Consider the following 20,839-nt stretch of genomic DNA (forward strand, 5'->3'; position numbering starts at 1 on the left):
TGGATGGGTTTCCAGCCCATTCTGAAGAACAGCACAGGTTGGCACATGAAATGTTTCCACCCCTATGGCCCAATGGCCCAGCTTCCCAACTACGAAGCAGGCCAGCTGTGACCTCGGCTCTCCCACCTGCTTGCGGACCTTCCAGGGCTCAGCACCGCTCCTCTGTGGTCTCCTGGATGCGGGCACCTGGGAAGCTCCTACCTGAAGTCCCGTGTATTCTCCCTGTCAGCTATCTGAAACTCACCACGTGGGTTTTATGAAACCCAAGTCTCACTTCAATGGTTATTTACACAGCATTTTCTTTAAATAAATGAATGGAACACACCTTTCCATCTGTCCCTGAAAACTTCAGTTCAGTTTAATGTTTTGTATTTTAAAACATGGATGTTTTAAAATGGAAACATTAAGATTTGATGGGCAAAGATCAGAACTATTTATTGGTCATTTTTGAATTCTCCTCATCCCTTTTCTTCTGGCTAATGTGAGGTTTCACCTGGAACCTGGTGAGGGTGCTTACAGCTGATCACTGAATGGGTTTCCACCTCTCACAACAAAACCGTTCATAAAAGACTGCTTTTAACATTTTATGGGAACTTCCACAAAGCAGCAATCTGAAAGGTAAAGGATATGGTCATGTTAAATTTTTCATAACTATTTGACTGATTATAACTATTAGGAATTGTTAGGAAAAGAGGAAAACATAGATAATAAGAAATGTGAATGAACATTTAATGTATCCTTGGCTAAGAAGCTCTCTGGCCAAAGCTCTCTGACCAAAGTAGGTGGAACCCGAATCTTCTGCGCGTTGCTGCCACCTGCTGCTTTGAATCAGGAAGGCATTTTGGAAATCACAGACAGGAAGACGATTTAAAAGAAAAAATCAAAGCTCATTTTGTTGACATTAAATGTCTCATATTTTTATTGCTAAACATTTGGCCCAAGGACGTTCGTTGTTTTGTTTTTCTGTGATCCCTGAACGTCTCACTGTATTTGTGGATGACAAGAGACTTCCATCTGCTAATTTGTTTCTATTTCCCATCATGCATCTACACTTATTTTGAATATCAGTTTGTGTTGACTCTCTAAAAATCCAAGGAAAAGTATCAGAAAATGTGTTGCTTTTTACAGCATTATACAATGTGGTTTATATAACATTAAATGAAAAATTTTTAATTACTGAAATAACTCATCCTAAGTTACTTAGAGTAGCAATTTGAGGAATTTATATAGTGAAAGAGAAGGCCACTTTTCTGGCTGGTCCGATGGTAGTGGGTTATCAGAACTCAACTAAAGTTAGTGTCACTAAAGTTGGAAAACAACCCCCCACTACTCAATTTGACTGGCTTTTTTCACTATTGACCTTCGTATCCAATTACAAAGGTAAATTCGCAAAATAGTTATTTTTGTGGGAGAAGAAATTTTTAGTGAATGCACTTACAACAACTAGGAATAGTACCATCCTTTTTCTAATTTAATAACAACTACACAGTATTTGTTTTCTTTGTTTTACCAGAAATGGGCTGTGGTAGATTTGATTATTTCATCTGTGCTGAGCCCGAATGCCAGTTTCCCATGGCTTGCAGGATCCGGGCACGCCCTCAGGGTAGTAACTGGCTGAGATGGGGCTGTCCCGGCAGACTGTTTACTCAAGAGGGGAGGAGCAGGTTTCAGGGGATCTGGTACAGTCTCTCCAGGCATCAAAGGTCTCCTTGCGGACATGGTTATCTAATATTAAGCTGCAAATATTTGTCATTTCTCTCTTCATAAGCATCTCTCAGCCTCTCAGGTCTAACAAAGCGCTTTTTTAGAGCAGTTCAGGGATGAGGGCTAAGGTGCAGAGCTACCAGGCAAAGTCCACCAGCCTTTCCTCGACCCTGTTCTACTTTAGTTGCTTTCATTTAAAATAGTAATGATAATAAAAATAATAATAAAGCTCGCCCTGGCTGCTGTGGCTCAATGGACTGAGCGCCAGCCTGTGAACCAAGGTGTCGCTGGTTTGATGCCTAGTCAGGGCACACGCCTGGGTTTCTGGCTAGGTCCCCAGTGTGGGGTGCGCCAGAGGAAACCACACATTGATGTTTCTCTCCCTTCCTTCTCCTCTCTGAAAATAAATAAGTAAAATATCTCTTTAAAATAATAATACAGCGAGAACAGCCTTTCTTTCCTTGAGAATGAGACTGGCCATCAGAGCAAAGCAAAGCAAATAGCAAAGCAAAGCAAATTGTACAAGGATGAGATCATTCTCAAAAACTCCTGATTAGGGAGTAAATAATACATAATATATATACGTTTCCTTCCCCTGACCCCACATTGGAAACAGTCCGAGTCCCAGAAATAGCACTGTAGATGATCCCTACTCCAAATTGCATCACGATTTCAACTGTTATAGGAAATCAAGAATCAAAGCACATGCCTTCATAATTAAGGCCGATTGCCCATTGCTCTTCAAACCCCTTTGCCTCTTATATCTGAATATCGTTTTCTCAGTTGCCTGAGATCACGACCTCTGCTCCCCAAGGCACGAGTGTGTGCGTGTGTAGGACAAGTGTTCCAGAGACCAGCACAGCAAAAGCATGCATCTATTTACTTAGAGAAATAGGAAGGGAGGGAGTTGCCTCTGTGTGCACCCAGCTGGGGACCTGGCCTGCAACCCAGGCACATGCCCTGACTGGGAATTGAACTGGTGACCCTTTGATTTGCGGTTTGCAGTCCAGCATGGTGCTCAATCCACTGAGCCACCACAGATGTCATATTCTTTTTTAAGATTTCATATTATTTATTTTAGAGAGGGAAGGGAGGGAGAAAATGAAGAGAAACATTGATTGGCTGCCTCTCTGAGGCCGCCACTGGGGACCTGGCTTGCAACCCTGCCTGGGGATCAAGCCCACAACCCTTCGGTTCTCGGTCTGGTGCTCAGTCCACTGAGCCACACCCGCCAGGGCTAATGCGTCACAGTCTCATCACCCACCCACTTTTCTGGCTCACTAGAGAGCAAATGTCCCCCAAGTTCTGTCATCCACGCATCCCCAAGCCTTGCACCCAAACCCCCACTCCACTGATAACTCGGTGAGTGCTGTGGGGATAAATGAACAACTGAGTGAATAAACATTTCAAAAAGTTTACTGACTATAATACACAAAACTTTCCAGGCCTTGGTCTAGAGTCAGGTTGTTTCTCATCATGGGCTAAGCCAGGGGCCCCTCTGGGAGCTGCAGGATGGCGGTGAATGGTGGGATTCAGGGGATGGATGGAGGACAGAACAAGGTGCTAGGGCTGGAGACAGCTCTCCCTCCCCTGGCTGGGGCCACAGTGACCAGATGTGCATTCGGAAGGCCCCCTGCGGACCCCACACCACTCAGCAGCAGCTCAGAGCGCCCTCCTGAGTCTGCGGCACAGAGGCTCCAGGGGCGGGACTGCGTGGCTCTGGGTCTCCCCTGAGCTTTGGAGGTGACAGGGCTTTTCTAAACGCTCTTCTCATTTCTCTCTCCCTTTCTTTTGTACACAAAGAGCTCACAGGATATCAATATTTAATGCATTACATATCCTGTATCTAATCCACTTGGCTCTACTGCCAACACCTGGGGAGGGCAATCTGGCCACTTACCACCGTTCAATTCTTTTGCCCCTTCACTTTGCTTTAAATCACAATGGATACACACGAGGTTTCCACCTACCCCTCCCAGTGGGCTATCCTTCTCTTATTCTGAAGCACAGGCATGGAGAATCTTTTATCTCCTGCAATCCACTTACCCACAGTTATAAAAAGCGTATCAAGACCTGCCTCACTGGAGAACCACTTACATTTGTATTGGAAACTTGCACATGGGTGTTTATAACAGCGTTAGTCATAATAGTCAAACTCCAATGTTCACCAATTGCCGAACACCTAAATGGAACGTGGTGTATCCATACAGTTGAATCTTATCCCGCCCTAAGGAGGCATGTGATCCTGAGCCATGCCACAGTACAGGGAACCTGGGAAGGGCCAAAACTCATACAAGAAGAAATACACAATCTGAACAGGCCTATATGCATTAAAGAAATTTAATCAATAATTAATAACCTCCCCAAACAGAAAACACCTGGCACAGATGGGTTCACTGGTGAAGTTTACCAAACGTTTAAGGAAGAAGTCATACAAATTCTCCACGATTTCTTCCAGAAGATAGAAGCAAAGGGAATACTTCTTAAGTCATTCATTCTACGAGGGCAGTGTTACCCTAATACCAAAACCAGACAAAGGCATCACAGGAGAAGGAGACCACAGACCAATCTCTCTCATGAACATAGATACAGAATTTCTCAACAAAATAGTAACAAACTGAGCCAAACAATTTATCAATAGAATCCTACACCATGACCAAATAGGATTTATCCTGGGTACATGAGGCTGATTCAACATTTCACAATGAATTAACGTAATTCACCCGCATCAACAGGCTGAAGAAGAGAAATCATATGATCGTATCAATAGAAACAGAAAAAGTATCTAACAAAATCCAACACCTATGCATGATAAAAACTCTGAGCAAATGAAAAATATAGGGGCACATCGTCAATTTGATAAAGAACATCTACAAGAAACCTAGAGTTTCCTAATCGTGAGAAACTGAAAACTTTTCTGCTCAGATCAGGAATCGAAGGATGTCCCACTCTTATCACTCCTTTTCACCATCACACTAGAAGTCCTTGCTAATGCAGTAAGACAAGAAAAGGAAATAAAGCATACAGATTGGGAAGGAAGAAATAAAACTGTCTTTGTTCACCAATGATATGCTCATCTATGTAGAAAATCTTAAACAATCGACAAAAAAAATTCTGGAGCTAGTGTACAATGATAGCAAGGTTGCAGGATACAAAGTTCATACCACAGTCAATCACTTTCCTATATGCCGGCCATGAATAAGTGGAATTTGAAATTAAAAACATAGTATCATTTATATTAGCACTCCCCAAAATGAAATACCTAGGTATAAATATAACAAAATATGTATAAGATCTATAAAACTATAAACGTCTGATAAAAGAAATAAAAAAACTAAAGAAATGGAAAGTTATTAGACTCAATATTGACAAGATATCAGTTCTTTATAACTAGATCTATAGATTCAGCACAATCCCAATCAAAACTGTAGTACATTATTTTGTGTATGGAAACAAACTAACTCTAAAATTTATATGAAGAGGGCCTGACTGGTGTGGTTCAGTGGACTGAACTTGGCCTGTTATCCAAAGAGTTGCTGATTCGATGCCCAGTCAGGGCACATGCCTGGGTTGCAGACCAGATCCTTCCACTTGGGGGGTCATGCGAAAGGCAACCACACATTGATGTTTCTCTCCCTCTCTTTCTCCCTCCCTTCCCCTCTCTGAAGATGAATAAAAAATCTTAATAAACAATACAGGACTGACCATTCCTGACTTCAAGACTTACTGTAAGGCTACAATAATCAAGACAGTGTGGGATTGATGAAAAATGGACAAATAGATCAGTAAAACAGAACAGAGAGCCCAGAGACAGACTCACATAAACACAGTCAGCTGACTTTTGACAAAGGAGCATTATAACAGAGAAACAGCCTTTTCAACAAATGACACTGAGACAACTGGACAGCCATATGCAAAAAATAAATAAATAAATCTAGACAGAGACTTTATGACCTTCATGGGAATTAGCCCAAAATGGATCCTAGACTTAAATGTAAAATGCAAAACTATAACACTCTTAGCCCTGGCGGATATGGCTCAGTGGATTGAGCACCAGTCTGCAAACCAAAGGGTTGCCAACTGGATTCCCAGTCAGGGCACAGGCCTGGGGTGCAGGCCAGGTCCTCAGAAGGAGGCATGCAAGAGGCAACTACACATTGATGTTTCTCTCCTCTTTCTCCCTCCCTACCTCTCTCTATAAATAAATAAAATCCTTAAAAATAATTTTAAAAATATAAAGCTCTTAGAAGATAACATGGGAAAAATCTAGGTAACCTTGGGGATGGTGATGACTTTTTAGATACAACGTCAAAGGCAGGACCTGTGAAAGAAATCACTGACAGGATGAACTCCATTAACATTAAAAACTTCCGCTCTGGAAAAAATACTGTGAACAGAATGAGAAGACTAGCCACAGACTAGGAGAAAATATTTGCAAAAAGCACATCTGATAAAGGACTGCTATCCAAATAATGCTTAATATTCAGTAAGAATACAATCCAATTTAAAAAAGGGCAAAAGACAGGAACAGACACTTCATCAAAGAAGATACATATATGGCAAATAAGCATATTGAAAAAATGCTAGTAGCCCAATGGCTTGAGCGCAGGCTGTGAACCAAAGGGTCACCAGTTTGATTCCCAGTCAGGGCACATGCCTGGGTTGCAGGCCAAGTCCCCAGTGGGGTCACATGAGAGGCAACCACACACTGATGTTTCTCTCCCTCTCTTTCTCCCTCCCTTCTCTCTAAAAATCTTTTTAAAAAAAGATACTCAATATCGTGATTAGGGAACTGCAAATTAAAATAAATGAGATGTGCCTAGCTGGTGTAGCTCAGTAGATTGAGCGCAGGCTGTGAACCAAAAAAATTAAGATGCCACTACGCGCCACTACACACCTATAAGGATGGCCTAAATCCAAAACACAGACAAGGCAAAATGAGGAGGATGTGGAGCAACAGGGACTCTCATTCATTACTGATAGTGATGGGAATTCAAGCAGCCACTTTGGGCAGTTTCGAGGTTTCTTACGAAACTCAACATACTCTTACTATTTGATCCAACCTCATCACCTGCCTTGGTATTTACCCAAAGGAGTCAACTCATATCCACAGAAAAACCTGCATATGGCTATTCATAGCAGCTCTTTTCATAACCGCCAAGCTTGGCAACACTTGGCAAACGTTCCTCAGCGGGTGAATGGATAAACTGTGGTACCTTCAGACGATGGAACATTACTCAGTGCTCAAAGGAAATGAGTATCAAGCCACAAAAAGACATGGAAGAAACTTAAAGGCATATCGCTAAGTGGAAAAAAAACAATAGAAAAGCCTATGTTTTGTATGATTCCAACCACAGTATATGACACCCAGTATATGGAAAAGGCAATATTATGGAGCCAGTAAAAGTGTCAGTGGGGGCTGTGTTAGGTGAGAAGGAGGGACAAACAGGTGGAGCACAGAGGATTTTTAGGGTGGTGAAACTATTCTGTACAATACACTAATAGTGGACACTTGTCATGACACATCTGCCCAAACCCACAGACTGTGCCACACCAAGAGTGAACCCTAATATAAAAGTGTGGACTTGGGTGATAACGATGTATCGATTTGTGGATTGTTAACAAATGTACCACTCTGGTCCAGGATGTTGATAGTGTGAGAGGCTATACATATGTGTCAGCCAGTGGGTAGGCATGATGGAAATCTCCATATTCTGCTCAGTTTTACTGTGAGCGTACAATTGTCCTAAAGCCCTGGCTGGGTACTCGGTTGACTTAGAGCATCCCCACACGTGAAGGTTGCAGTTAGATCCCTGATCAGGGTACATACCAGAAGCAGCCAATGAACGCATAACTAAGTGGAACAACAGAAAGATGTTTCTCTCCCTCCCTCTCTCACTCTAAAATCAACAAATTTAAAAAAAATAACTGACCTAAAAATAAAGTCTATTAAGAAAAAGATCACCATAGGACAGTGACTATTCAGACAAGCATTAGAACTTGAGTTACTTCATTTTTACCATTGTATGTCACCACTTGGAATTTTTGAATAAATTTATTTAAATGAAAGTTAAAGTTTAATTTTAAAATAAGTTGATACAAATATTTTAAATAAATTTTTAAATGTATGGATTGATTTTAGAGAAAGAGGAAGGTTGGGAGGCAGGGGGAGAGAACGAGACAGAGAAACAATTTGTTGTTCTACTCATTTAATGCATTCATTGGTTACTTTTCGTAGGTGTCTTGACTGGGGATTGAACCCACAACTTGTGTATAGGAACCTGCTCTAACCCACTGAACTACCAGGCCAGGGCTACACTGTTTTTTAAATTAAACTTAAATTTAGTTAAAAATTTAAAACACACACTATTTAAAACAGGGGAACAGAGGGAAAGAACTGAAAGGTGCAATATTTGTGTCTGGAAAGTACAACCTTTACTTCATACATGAAAAAAATCTTTTCAAATGGAAATGTCTTCCTTTTTACCTTGTTAGATGCTTGTTTTAAAACTAAAGGACGAATGAAGGAAAGGTGGTCATTACATGAATATTGCTGAAAATAACTTGGTCCTTCGGAGGAGTGTCCAAAATGACCTGCTCCAGAGAGCAAGTTAGTTGGTATCGGCCATCAACCCTGAAAATGAGTGAAAAGGCCCGAAAGACACGCCGAGGGGCCACCGGTCTCGGTTCGCCTTTCTGGGCTCCCGGGGGACGGGCGGCACGTGCGCCCGCTCTCGGGAGACGCCGGCACGATGGGCACTTCCGCCCGCGGGTGCTGTACGCCGTTTCTCCACCGGCTCGTCTCAAAAACTTCCTGCCAACCCCGTCGTTCCTATGTCGGCCTCCGTGGACAAAATCCACTTACTTCCCTTTGTGTTTGCACGGGGGAATGCCCACTCCCCTCCCGGGGTGGCTCCGGCCCAGCTCCGCGGGCACCCTTCCCAGGAAAACGCCTCGCCCCTGTGAGATTTACGTCGTGGGACTCCGTCTCTTTTCGAGAACCGCCAAGACCCACCTTTCGGATCCTGGTGGATGTGGCCGGAGCTTGTTTTGCATGCAAATCCCCCACAATGCTCTAGGACAGCAGCCTGGTGATCCTTTAATTGCATCAGGAGGAAAAGACTCTTTTCTTGACAAAGTTCCTGTGTTTACTGGTTTATTTTTTAAAATATGTGGTTTGTACATGATGTATAGGTTCATACTCAAAACATTCCAGCAGTGAAAAATCACCATAATTCTAATAGGAATTAGATTTTTGAGGTTTATTTAAGAAGCGGTGTAGCTAGTTTCTCTGGCTGGTCCGAGTGCAGTGGTGCCTACAATTAATTGATCACAGCCAGTTACAGATTTCTTTGTTCCTTCTCCACTCCCACTGCTTCACTTGACTAGCCTTTTGCTGCTTCGGGGAAACAGAGAAAAAAATTTTTCTAGGTCTTGCTGATGGGTTTTTTATACTAGAAAATGCATGGCACAGGACGCCCTGCCAGGGCAGCCTAGTGGAGAGCAGCAGGCTCATCGTTCGTGAGTCTGCATGGATCATGCTGTAAAGGGAGGTCCCCTTGTCCCTGGAGTGTTTCTTGAGAAGCCATTTAGGTGACCTAGAGAATGGACCATGTCTCGCGCACCAGCCTGAGCAGTAGGTTCATGGTATTATTGGCTTACGCCCGGGTTCCACCAAGCTTTGTTTTTCTAGTAAAACACAAAGATTTTGGGTTTAAAAAAAATCCCTGTTCTGTTCTCAAATGCAGAGGTCTTGCAAAGCAAGATTCTTTGGCTTCAAATTATGGCGTATGCAATGTTTTGGGATATACTCACACTAAAAAAAGATCTATCTGAAATTCAGACAGATCTGACTAAGCATCATGTATTTTATTTGGCAACCTTATCTTAGGCACACAAGTCTTAGTAAAGAAATAATCACCTCCCACACATATACTCTATTATCTATCTATCTATCTACCTACCTACCTACCTATCTATCTATCTATCTATCTATCTATCTTTTTTTTGTAATGCTTCTACTGCCTGAGACACAACAGGCATTGCTGTCATTTTGTTGCCATTGTTTCCTTTGGAAAAGGCGTTTTCATTGTGGGGTAGCAGAGAGAGCTCTTAAACAAGGGTCACCCTGGCCCTGTGTTGCAGGTGGAGACTGGGTCCAGGCTCTTGGTGGTTACAAACAAAGAATTGAATGGACCACACAAACAAAGATAAGCGAAGGAAAGAAAGTTTCTGGCATCATAACTGCTAAATCCTCTGAGAAACAGGAGAAAGCCTAAAACTAGGAACACCCACCAGAGCCAATACCAACCATCAGCATACCCAGGAAAATAAGTGGAAAACCTGACAAACAGAGTCTACTTAATTAGGGAGAGACCAAACTGTGAAATGGCCCTGTGGCTTCCTGTAGCTAAAGTGGTCAGGCAAAAAGACAGGAAAAACCCGATCCACTTAAAGAGGAGAAAGCACAGCATTACAGTGTATTAGGGATCATCTCAAAAGGCCCAAGTCAGTTCTTTCTTTGCTCCTAGTAGCTAATTCCTTCCCTACCCCCAGCCCTTGGCCTAATCATCAGGAGAGAAGAGAAAAAAATGAATAGGGACTCTAATCATACAGAAAGTGTCAAGAATTACATTTTACCAATTAAGAATTATGTGCAGAAAAATTACACTAAAATATTTAATTCCAAAGTGAACACATGTCTTTCAGATTCCAAAGTCAAAATCACCCTGACTCAGAAAATCCTCATTTCTTCCAGGAACCAAAGGAATAGTAGGTTCAGCCTTGGTTCTCTCGGCCTCATCATCCCAAGATACAGGAGCGAGTCATCTCTGGCCAGGGAATGGCTCTCTTCTATCAAACGGTTTCAGCCCCTGCAGGGGTGTCCAATCCACCACCTGCAGTCCACCTGTGGCGCAGGATGGCTATGAATGCAGCCCAACACAAAATCATAAATTTACTTAACACCTTTTTTGTTTTGCTCATCAGTTTTCGTTAGTGTTTGTGTATTTGATATGTGGCCCAGAGATGCCAAAATGTTGGCTAGCCCTGCTAGAGTTTTACTTAAGCTTCTACACATGGGATTCCCCACAACCCTCCTTGCTTGCCCACTGGAGAGGAAACCACACTGCCAATTGCTATCAGGATACTGACAGGTGACAGCTACAGCGTCTCAGGATTTCCTACTCTAGCTCCTACCTCACCTGCAAGGAATGACCTCTGCCTGGCCTTGAGCTGCACATGCGATCTCTCAGAAGCCTGGTTTCTTCTGTGTAAAATGGCAATGTCTGCTGTATCAGCCTAACTGGGTGGTAAAAAATATTAAGTGAACTACTGGGTTGGCCAAATAGTCTGTGTGGTTTGTTCTGTAAAATAAAAGACATGTTTTTCATTTTCACCAATAACTTTACTGATTTGAATATATTGAGCATGTCGGCTATCTCCTGCGTGGCAGAATGTTGATTGTTCTCCGTGTCTTAATTTGATCCAACTCAACAGGTCCACCCGACCATGGAGCATCGTCCAGCATGAAATCTCTAACACAAAGCTTCACGAACCAGTTCTGAAACATTCAGTCAGTCACAGCACCATGTCCATACGCTGCACAAATCTTTTTCTGTGTTTGAGTTGTGTTTTTACCTTTCTTGAAATAAAAAAGCATAATATGCTGAAAATGTGGCCTATTTTCTTTCATCTTCAATATTAAAATGGCTACACAAAAACTCACTAATTTTGATAAGTTTTTTTTAATGCATGCTAATAGGACAGCTGTCACCATACAATCTAACGAAATTGTCTCAAATGAAGTTAAGATCAACTACGTGCTACTAAGGCCATCTCACAGGGTGGAGGAGGACCTTTTTGGCCAACCCAGCACATGACATGAGAATACTTTGCTCCCTGTAAAACATCACACAAACTTAAGGCAAGAACAACGCTGGCCATGCGCATGGGCTATTGTTCCTCTCTCACAGCATCGCCTTTTGCCACGCTGCAGAGTCCTGCTGCTGAGTCCCACTGCTGGTGTGTGACTATAACAGCATCAACTGGCTTGAACAATCCTCTATAGCGCAGGGGGTTCGCCTTCTCTGTGTACCTCCATTGCCGAGGAAGCAGTGAGGGTACAGGAAAGGGGGGCGAGGTCCAGACCGAAAACACCCATAGGGAGCCCTTGGTTTCTCTAAGCCCTAGAGGGTGATGCTCCTAACACGGCCTTGCCTTTCTGGAGCCTTGCTGACAAACTACACACAAAGATCCTCGGGGAAGGGCTACGGAGATGCAGTGCTCCCAGCACGCCTTGGGCTGCCTGCAGCAGCTGTAAGGTCAAACCAAACCTTCATTAGACTCATATTTGTGGTTTCCGCCCCAGGGCGCCACACCTGGGTTCTGATGCGTTAGGGGGTTTCCCTTCTGCCCAGCAAATGAGAGTGTTCTGACCGCAGTTCCAAGTGACCGGGCAGAACCAGGTAGCTTGGGGGCCCCCACCTGGGCACCCCTGTACACTCTGCCCTTCTCCGCCCTCTCCTCTGGTTTCAGACTCTTGGACCCAGTTTTTCTTCCTGTAAAATGTTTCCTCTTTGAGAATGTTCACACCTCTATCTTCACACCCTAACAGGACCGTCAACTTGAAATGTCTCCTAATTTTGTCTATTAAGTGTTGTAGCATCAAATATTAGTCTTTCATCCTACTGATATTAAACATATTCGAAATCCTTACATACCTTCAAAGACTTTTCTTTTTTTGTGAATTACTTTTAAAAAGTAGGAATTAGCCCTGGCGGGTGTAGCTCAGTGGATTGAGTGCGGGCTCAAAGGGCGTGGACAAAAAAGTGGGTGGCCCTATTCCCCCTCAGGGCACATGCCTGCCGGGTCCCCAGTGGGGACCGTGTGAGAGGCTACCACACATGGAAGTTTCTCTCCCTCTCTTTGAAAAATAAATAAAATCTTTTTTAAAAAAGGAGAAATTAAAGAAAAGGCCACTCTATTAAAAGGTGAAAAATTACAGTAAGCCAATTCACCCTCACATCATGTCCTTTCCTTGGTCTCTCTCCCTTGTCTATATATACATTTCTTTTGCGGGGTCTGTAACAGGTTTCCTCAAACTCGCTGTTAGCTAGCTCCTGGGGGGTAAAGGGCTGTATTTTTATGTTTTATATTCCCATCTCTCACTCCAGTGATTCAAACACAGTACTGTTTGCCAGTCCACACCTACAGGGGTGTGTGAGTGTGAAAACCCCCCCAGCTCTGCAAAAGACTAGTCGAGTGCAGCAGCGAGAAGGGGGGAATGTGCAGGAGCAGGAATTGAATCTGTAACTGATTGTGACAATCAATTGAGATACCCCACTACCTTCGGACCAGCCAACAAAAGGCCCTGCTGCTTGAACTATTTAACAGCTTATAATTTGTTCATTTTTCCTTTACAGTGATATTTTTAGTTATAGTTTATAAATGATTCCATCCACAGTATCAATTACGTGCATCCTCTAAGAATCTCCCCCGGAGCACCTACTTGTCAATACCTGGTGTTAAATTACTTTAGCAACAAGAATCAGCAGCGCTGCGGGGCATCCTGGGAAGGGTCTTGCACAATTAGCATCTCGTCACCAGGGAGTCTCTCCTCCAGCAGTGGCTCGGCAGAATCAGGTCCCGGGGCGCTGCCCAATCAGTGCTGCCCTCCTTTGTCTGTTTACGCTGGTGGCCCTGGGGACATCTCTGTGAAGTCGGGAGAACTGAGCTGGAGCCGGTCAAGTCTTCTGCTTCCCCTTCGTCTGTGACCCCTTGCAAGGCTCCCCACCCCCACCCCGGCGGGGTCAGTCCCCTTCAGTAGAGCAGAGGTGCCTCCCGTGACCCCACCCTCCTCCTTAAAAACCCGGTGATGAAAACCAGACACCACTGTGGGACCGCAAGGACGTCAGAATTCACAGGGACAAAAGACAGAAGCAGAGATGACTGAGTGAAGACAGTGGCACGGATCTCTGTGAATGCGTCGGAGCAGCAAAGCCCAGAAAGACCTGAAGTTCGCCCCCATTGCCAAGAATAGCAATGGACAGCGTGGGGGTGCGGGGGCGCTGTCCGGGGCAGGCGAGTCCCCAGGGCCAGAAGGTGCAGCGCCCCCTACTGTAAGGGGGGGCCACCAGGGGAGCAGGGGCAGAACAGGGAGGGCCGCTGCCCCTCGGTGGGTTCAGCTCTCCAGCCCAGACAAGGGCTGCCTCTGGACCTTTCACACCGTGGCTGTGAAAGCAGCATCGCTGTCTGGTGTCTCTGGGTGTGGGCACACAGCAGGTGCTCAATAAATGTGTTGGATGAATGAATGAGGTGGAGGAGAATAAACTCATTTTCTCATTTTCAGGAGGGGGAAAAACGAGAGTAAGAGCTTCATCAATGACAGACCATCTCTGTACCTTTGATGTCTGTCGCTCTCTGGCAACATTCTAGAACAGGTTATTCAGGAGGTGGCTGTGCCTGGGGTGGGGGTGGGGGGCAATTTGAAATTAACAAGAAAAAGGGACACATCAGTCCAGCTCCAAGTAGCTTCCTTGTTTTTTAACAGCCCCACCTCTGGCTCTGCCTTAAAGTTCTAACCGATTAATTTAAACGAGGGAGTTTTCCCTGATGTATCATTACAAATTCCTCCAAAACACCTCCAAAGTGAGGGCAGGATTCTGCCCCTCCCCCCACCGTCTGTGTGCCATTCCAGGCCAAAGGCCATTCTCTCCACCTTTTCTTCCCTTCACTGAAACTCCACCTGTGGAGGGGCCCATTTTGGCCAGTGTGACAAGATTTTTGTCTCCTGGTGTGCAGAGTAGGGAGCCTGGTGTCACCACTGCACGCTCCCCGTTTTCCTCCTGCATAGAGCTAGCTTCTCAGAGCCCAGACCTGGGCGTTGCTGGGGCCGGGGCCGGAGCCAAGGTAAATGGGTGCCTGTGGTGCTGACTAGCTCCCTGGGCCTTAAAGAACGGGGACAGACCCTCCTGTGTGTCAGCCGCTGTCAGCCTCCTCAGGGCACTGCCCTGGAATATAGGGAAATAGGGGGACTGAAGCAAGGAAATGAAAAACCCCTGAGGAAATGACACCCCTGAGGAATTGTGTGAACACCAAAAACTAGGGCCCAGTCTTTTTCGTAGGACTCACCAACATCCACCCGGGGAGTTAGCCAGAAACCAGTCAACTCCCTTCCAGAGCCTTCCTCCTGCCTTTGACTTGTGAAAATGAAACGAAGCAACAACAAAAAAATCCCAAAATGAAATAAAGGATGCCCCAGGGCTTCCATACTCCCAAGGGAGGGATCACACTCACTTCAGCACCCTGGGGGTCTGAGTGGCCCACTGCCACTGGGGCTTCTTGGGGTGTGAGGGGATGCAGTCAGATCTGTGACACCGGTGGTCTGAATCAGCGTGGCTGCTTTAACAAAGTACCACAGGCTGGGTGTCTAAACAATGTTCATTTCTCATGGTTCTGGAGGCTGGAAGTCCAAGATCAAGGTGCTGGCTGACTCAGTGCTCAGTGAGGGCCCACAGACAGGCTTGCAGTCAGCCACCTTCCCTGGGGCCACATGTTCCTTCCCCTGGTGAGTGCAGGTGGGCGGAGAGAAGCTCTGATGTCTCTTCCTCATCATGCAAGGGCGCGAACCCAGGGCAGGGGCCCCGCCCCCATGACCACACCTAAACATCACATTGAGGGTTAGGACTTCAACACATGGATTTGGTGGGATGGGGGGACCCATTCAGTCCCTAACACGGGCCCGCACTTGGACAGGCTGTCTGTCCAGCTCCCAGCGTAGGCAGGAGTGGTTCTTAAGTGGGAATGGGCCTCCTGCTCCACCCTCAGGGTGCACAGAAGGGTCACCCCTGGCGCCATCCAGCCTCAGAGCACGGGGTCCTCCCTGGTCGTGGCATCATGGGTGCAGAGCCTGGAGCCCCTCCCTCCCGGGGGATCTGTGCCTGTGGCTTGGCAGCTTTTTTCGCAAGCCCTCAAAACACAAAGTGCCTGCCCATGCGCCTCCCCCACCTCCTCCCTTGGGTCCTCTGCCCCGAGCTGCTTCCTGCCTGTCTGGAGACTTCAGTGTGTGTGGTGGTGGGAATCTTCAGTGACTTGGGGTGACTTCCTTGTGTGCCTCTGGATCCTGTACACCTGTTTCATCCAAGGCAATACTTCCCAGGAGAATGAAAAACCTATAAAGCCTTCCCGCCTTGGACCTTTCTGGAATCGGAATGGCCTTACCATTTCCTGTGACCTCTGCTCCTGAGTTTTCTCTCCCTCTTAAGCTTTGTCCGTCTTTTCGAAAGAAAGCCTCTTCTTTGTCCCCATATGCGTCTTCCGTAAAACCAGAGCCGCACAGGGCCGGGGGGGGGAGGACCAAGGGGCCAGGCTGGATGGCTGGGACCCCTTGAGAATTTTACGGACGCAGCCCTCATCTCCAGCCAGGGCCCGGCTCGGCCGAACTGGAGAAAGCTTTCTCCTTCTCGTTCAGAAGAGCCAGGCCCACCACTGAGTACTGTAAACAGCCCCCTTTTAAAGCACCATGGGCTCCCCCTCTCTCCACGGCTTTGGTTTTCAAACCCAGAGCAGGGGCTCCAGAAGGAGGGCCAGCGGCAGGTGTCAGGATGGGTGGGACAGGACAAAATGGCGGCCGGACTACAACCCGGAAGAGATGGCTGATGTCAAACCAGAGAGCCGAAAGGGGGGGCTTTGCCAAAATGGATATCCGCATAGCAACCTGAGCCCGAGGAAAGCCACCACCGATCTATTGCCGCTGTGTTCAGAGGGGACCAATCCCCAGCTCCCACGAAGAGAGCTAACCAAAATAACCCCCCCCCCTCCCGCCACATTCCCTGCTTGGGTACAACTTCCCCAGCCCCACTCTGCGGACTGGGTTGCCTCGCCCTGGTGCGCAAACTCCAATAAAGCTCTATGCTGCCTAACTTTGTGGCTGATTGGCATTTGTTCCTCGGCAGAGCCTAAGGAAACCTTTCAGTAGGGACACTTCAGCTTGTGGTCAGAGTGACCATGCGGGGCCACAAGAGGCAGCTAAGAGCCTGGCAGCCATGAGGCCAGAGCTCCAGGAGCCCAGGCTGGTGACAGGGAAGGGGACAGCAGAGGCTGCGCCCTGCGCTGGCTCAGCAGTGACAGAGAGCCTGGAAATTGCCACAGAGCAAACTGACAGCAGCTTCCAGCCCTGTGAGTGCTGAGTAGGTGCAAGTGCCCTGGGCTGGCTCTGGGACTGGGGGCAAGCCGGTTCCGTCTCGGGTCCGGTTTCCTAGGAAAGGAGGGAATTAGAAGTGTCCAGGCTCCCGTAGGGACAGCAGGCTCAGGGGCGCTGAAGCCCAGCTCACCTCCTCCCCAGGGACTGCTGCTGTTTCCATGACCCAGATTAGCCCTACGGTGACCCCAGGGAACAGGTCTGCCTGGGTCGGTGCCCAGGACGTCGGAGAAATCACAGGGAGGATTTTGACAAGCCAGTGCCACTGGCCACTGTGTCAAGGTGACCCCTGGAACAGGGCACTTCTGCAGGCCACGTGGCCATCCCTGTACTCAGATGTGGTCAAGGTATGGGCCCTGTCAGGCGCCCAGCTCTCTGTCCACACCACCTGACTCCGCCCAGGTTCTCAGGCCAGACTGAAATCTCCCGAATTCCCTAAGGAACTCGGTTTTTAAGCCTTTGTTGCACCTGGGGCAGCCTCTGGCTGGCTGGTTCCTCTGGGTCACACAGGCAGGTCTGTAGTTCCTAACTGAATCTGCCCTCAGGTGTCTCTCCTGTGACCCATGTAATAGGTAAAACAATTTGAACTCGACCTGGCATTTGGAAACTGGGCAATTTCCACCCTGACCTGTGTGGCTCAGTTGGTTAGAGCGCCATCCCAATACACAAAGACTGTGCACACGACCCCCAGTCAGCGCACAAGCAGGAATCAATTGATGAATGCATAAATAAGTGGAATAACAAATTGATGGGGGTCAATTTGTTATTTTGTTTGTTTTTTTCTCTCTCTCCCTTCCTTTCTCTTAAAAATCAAGACAAACAACCCAATTAAAAAATGGGCACAGGACCTGAACAGACACTCTTCCAAGGAGAACACACAGAGGGCCCAGAGACACATGAAAAGATGCTCAGCATCACTAGCCATCAGAGAGATGCAAATTAAAACCACAGTGATACCACTTCACATCGGTCAGAATGAACATCATTAGTAAATCAACAAACAAGTGCTGGCAAGGTTGTGAAGAGGGAACCCTAGTGCACTGTTGGTGGGAATGCAGACTGGTGCAGCCACTGTGGAAAAAAGTATGGAATTTCCTCAAAAAACTAAAGATGGAGCTGACTTTTGATCCAATGATTCCACTGCTGGGATAATACCTTAAGAATCCTGAGTCACCAATTCAAAAGAACCTATGCACCCCAGTGTTCATAGCAGTGCAATTTACAATAGCCAAGTGCTGGAAGCAACCTAAGTGCCCATCAATAAATGGGTGGATCAGAAAACTGTGGTACATTTACATGATGAAATACTATGCAGCAGAAAGAAGGAAGGAGCTCCTACCCCTTGCGACAGCATGGAAGGAACTGGAGAACATTATGCTAAGTGAAATAAGCCAGGCAGTGAAAGACAAATATCGTATGTCTCACCTGTAAGTGAAACCTAATGAACAAAAAAAACAAGTGAGCAAAATAGAACCAAAGACATGGAAATAAGGAACAAACCGACAGCGACCAGAGGGGAGGAAGGAAGGAATAACAGGGGAAAGAAGGGGAAGGGTCAAGTCAAGGAACATGTAAAAAAGACTCATGGACAAGGACAACAGGGTGGGGATTGATTGAGGGGGTGTGGGTGAGGCAGAGGAGAGCAACAAGGGGGAAATTGGGACAACTATCATTACATAATACAAAGATCAATAAATAAGATTTTAAAAGAAATCGGGGGTGCCCTGGCTGATGTGGCTCAGTAGTTGGGCGCTGTCCCATGAACCAAAAGGTCATCGGTTTCATTCCTGGTCAGGGCACATGCCTGGGTCCCGGTTGGGATTTGTGAAAGGCAGCTGATCAATGTTTCTCTCCCTTTTTTCCTCTGCCTCTTTCCCTCTTTAAAAGTAAATAAAACCTTTTTTAAGAGAAGTTGGGGGATATCAAACAATATCAAGATTTTCTTGCCCTGGCTGGTGTAGCTCAGTGGATTGAGCACGGGCCTGCGAACCAGAGGATCACGGTTCGATTCCCAGTCAGGGCACATGCCTGGGTTGTAGTCCAGTTCCCTGCAGGCCAACTCCCAGCAGGGGATGCACAAAAGGCAACCATACATTGATGTTTCTCTCCCTCTCTCCTTACCCTTAAAGATAAATAAATAAATAAAATCTTTAAAAAAAAAAAGATTTTCTTGAAAAATCTGAACAGCAACAGCAGAACCAGATTCCCCTGGACAAGAAGTCACCTCTCAGATGGAATGCAGAATCTCAGGTGTGCCCTGCTCCCCACCCCTCCCTATTGCCTACATCAGGCCCCATGTGGTTAACTTACCTGCTGACTCCTTGACCCCTGGAGTTTTCAACCTGGACCCTGAAGCTTTCTCCAGCCTCCAAACCCCCAATTATCTATGGTTTCTGAGGACCCTTTGGCAGCAGGTGGGGAGAGGGAGGATTCGATTCCCCTCTCACCCCAGGTTGAGTCATCAGCTTTCAACCCAGCTGGAGCTGAGCCCACTTTCTTTTCATGAGAAACTCCAGCACGACGGGAGGGTTCTGTTCGCACACCATTCCCGCGCCAAGCCACTGCCACCACCTTCTAAAAGGCCCCCTTCTAGGTCTTTCTAACAAGTGGTCCTTTGTCCTCTTCTCTCCGCCACTGTATCTCCACAATCGAAGGTGGGAACGTGTTGAATTCAAGAGCTGTGCTCCATGCAGGGTGAGGTGGGCTCCAAGGGGGCCTGCGTCAGGGAGGCCCTCAAGCCGGTCAACCCAAGGTCTCCAGCCCTCCACCGGCTCATCCACATGGGTTGTGTTGCTATGGTCTTGGGCCTGGGGTGGGGGGCTCCCACGTGGCTTCGCTCTCCCCAGCCCCCTGCTCCGCACGCCCACTGTCCTGTGGGTCACAAGGCAGACTCCAAGGGGAGGGTTCTTTATCCCACAGACAAGCCCCAAGAAGGCATTTTCAATGCCTCTGCTTCGTCGTAATAGAAGCCAAGGAATCGCTGCAATCATACCCTCTTCTGGGGTAATCCCTCCGACCCACCCAACAGCATCAGACACCGGGGTAAGATATCCACGCAACTGCTTTCGACATGGTGCCGTGGGATGGGCCCCAGGGCCAGGTGTGTCCTTGGGCTCTGGAGCACTTCCAGGCCCACAACCTGCCCCCCTCCCCTCCCGCTGGTCCACCTTGACAGGGAGACACAGAAGCCTGGAGTTTGGGGGATGGGGAGGCACTGGTGCTTCCTTGGGGTCAGGGGAAGGGGCCAAGGGCAGGGGTGCCCTCAGAAAACACACTGAGCTAACAGGGCTTGGCGTTGGGGGGGTGGGTCACCAAGGAGCCCTGTGGGTCTGTGTGGTTTGGGGGTTAAAGAAGCCAGGAAACCAAGTAAAGCCCCATCTTCCCAGGGTCCCTGGCATGCCGAAGCCTTATAGGATCTGAGAGCTTTTTCAAAAAGAACCCTATTTCAGCACCTTAAAAAGATTTTGCCTTTTTAAATCCCCACCTGAGGACATTTTAAAACTGATTTTAGAGGAAGGAGAGAGAGACATCAAAGTGAGAAACATCAATCTGTTGCCTCCCACATGCCCCAACCAGGGATTGAACCTGCAACCTGGCTATGTGCCCTTACGGGATTCGAACCTGCAACCCTTTGGCGAATGGGGTGACGCTCCAATCAGCTGAGCCACCCAGCCAGGGTACGCACTCTCTGGGATTCAGTAGTTCCAAGGCAAATTACAAACAGAACTCAATTTTAGTGGAGCATTTATCAACCCCCTTCAGAAAAGTTCTGCCAACAGGGTTTTGAGAAATGCGGGCGCTATGGGAACCCTGCTTCTTGCTTCACTGGCCCTTTGTTCCGGCCCCTTGTTACTGCTCCCCCTTCCATTGCTGTGCTATGTCATGGAGGCCGGCACAGCCTTCCCGCCGCCATTCCAGTGGTGAGATGGGGCCAGA

This window comes from Sturnira hondurensis, unplaced genomic scaffold (genome assembly GCF_014824575.4).
Source record: "Sturnira hondurensis isolate 20B ecotype Veracruz unplaced genomic scaffold, ASM1482457v3 Scaffold0022464, whole genome shotgun sequence".
In the NCBI taxonomy this organism is placed as follows: Eukaryota; Metazoa; Chordata; class Mammalia; order Chiroptera; family Phyllostomidae; genus Sturnira; species Sturnira hondurensis.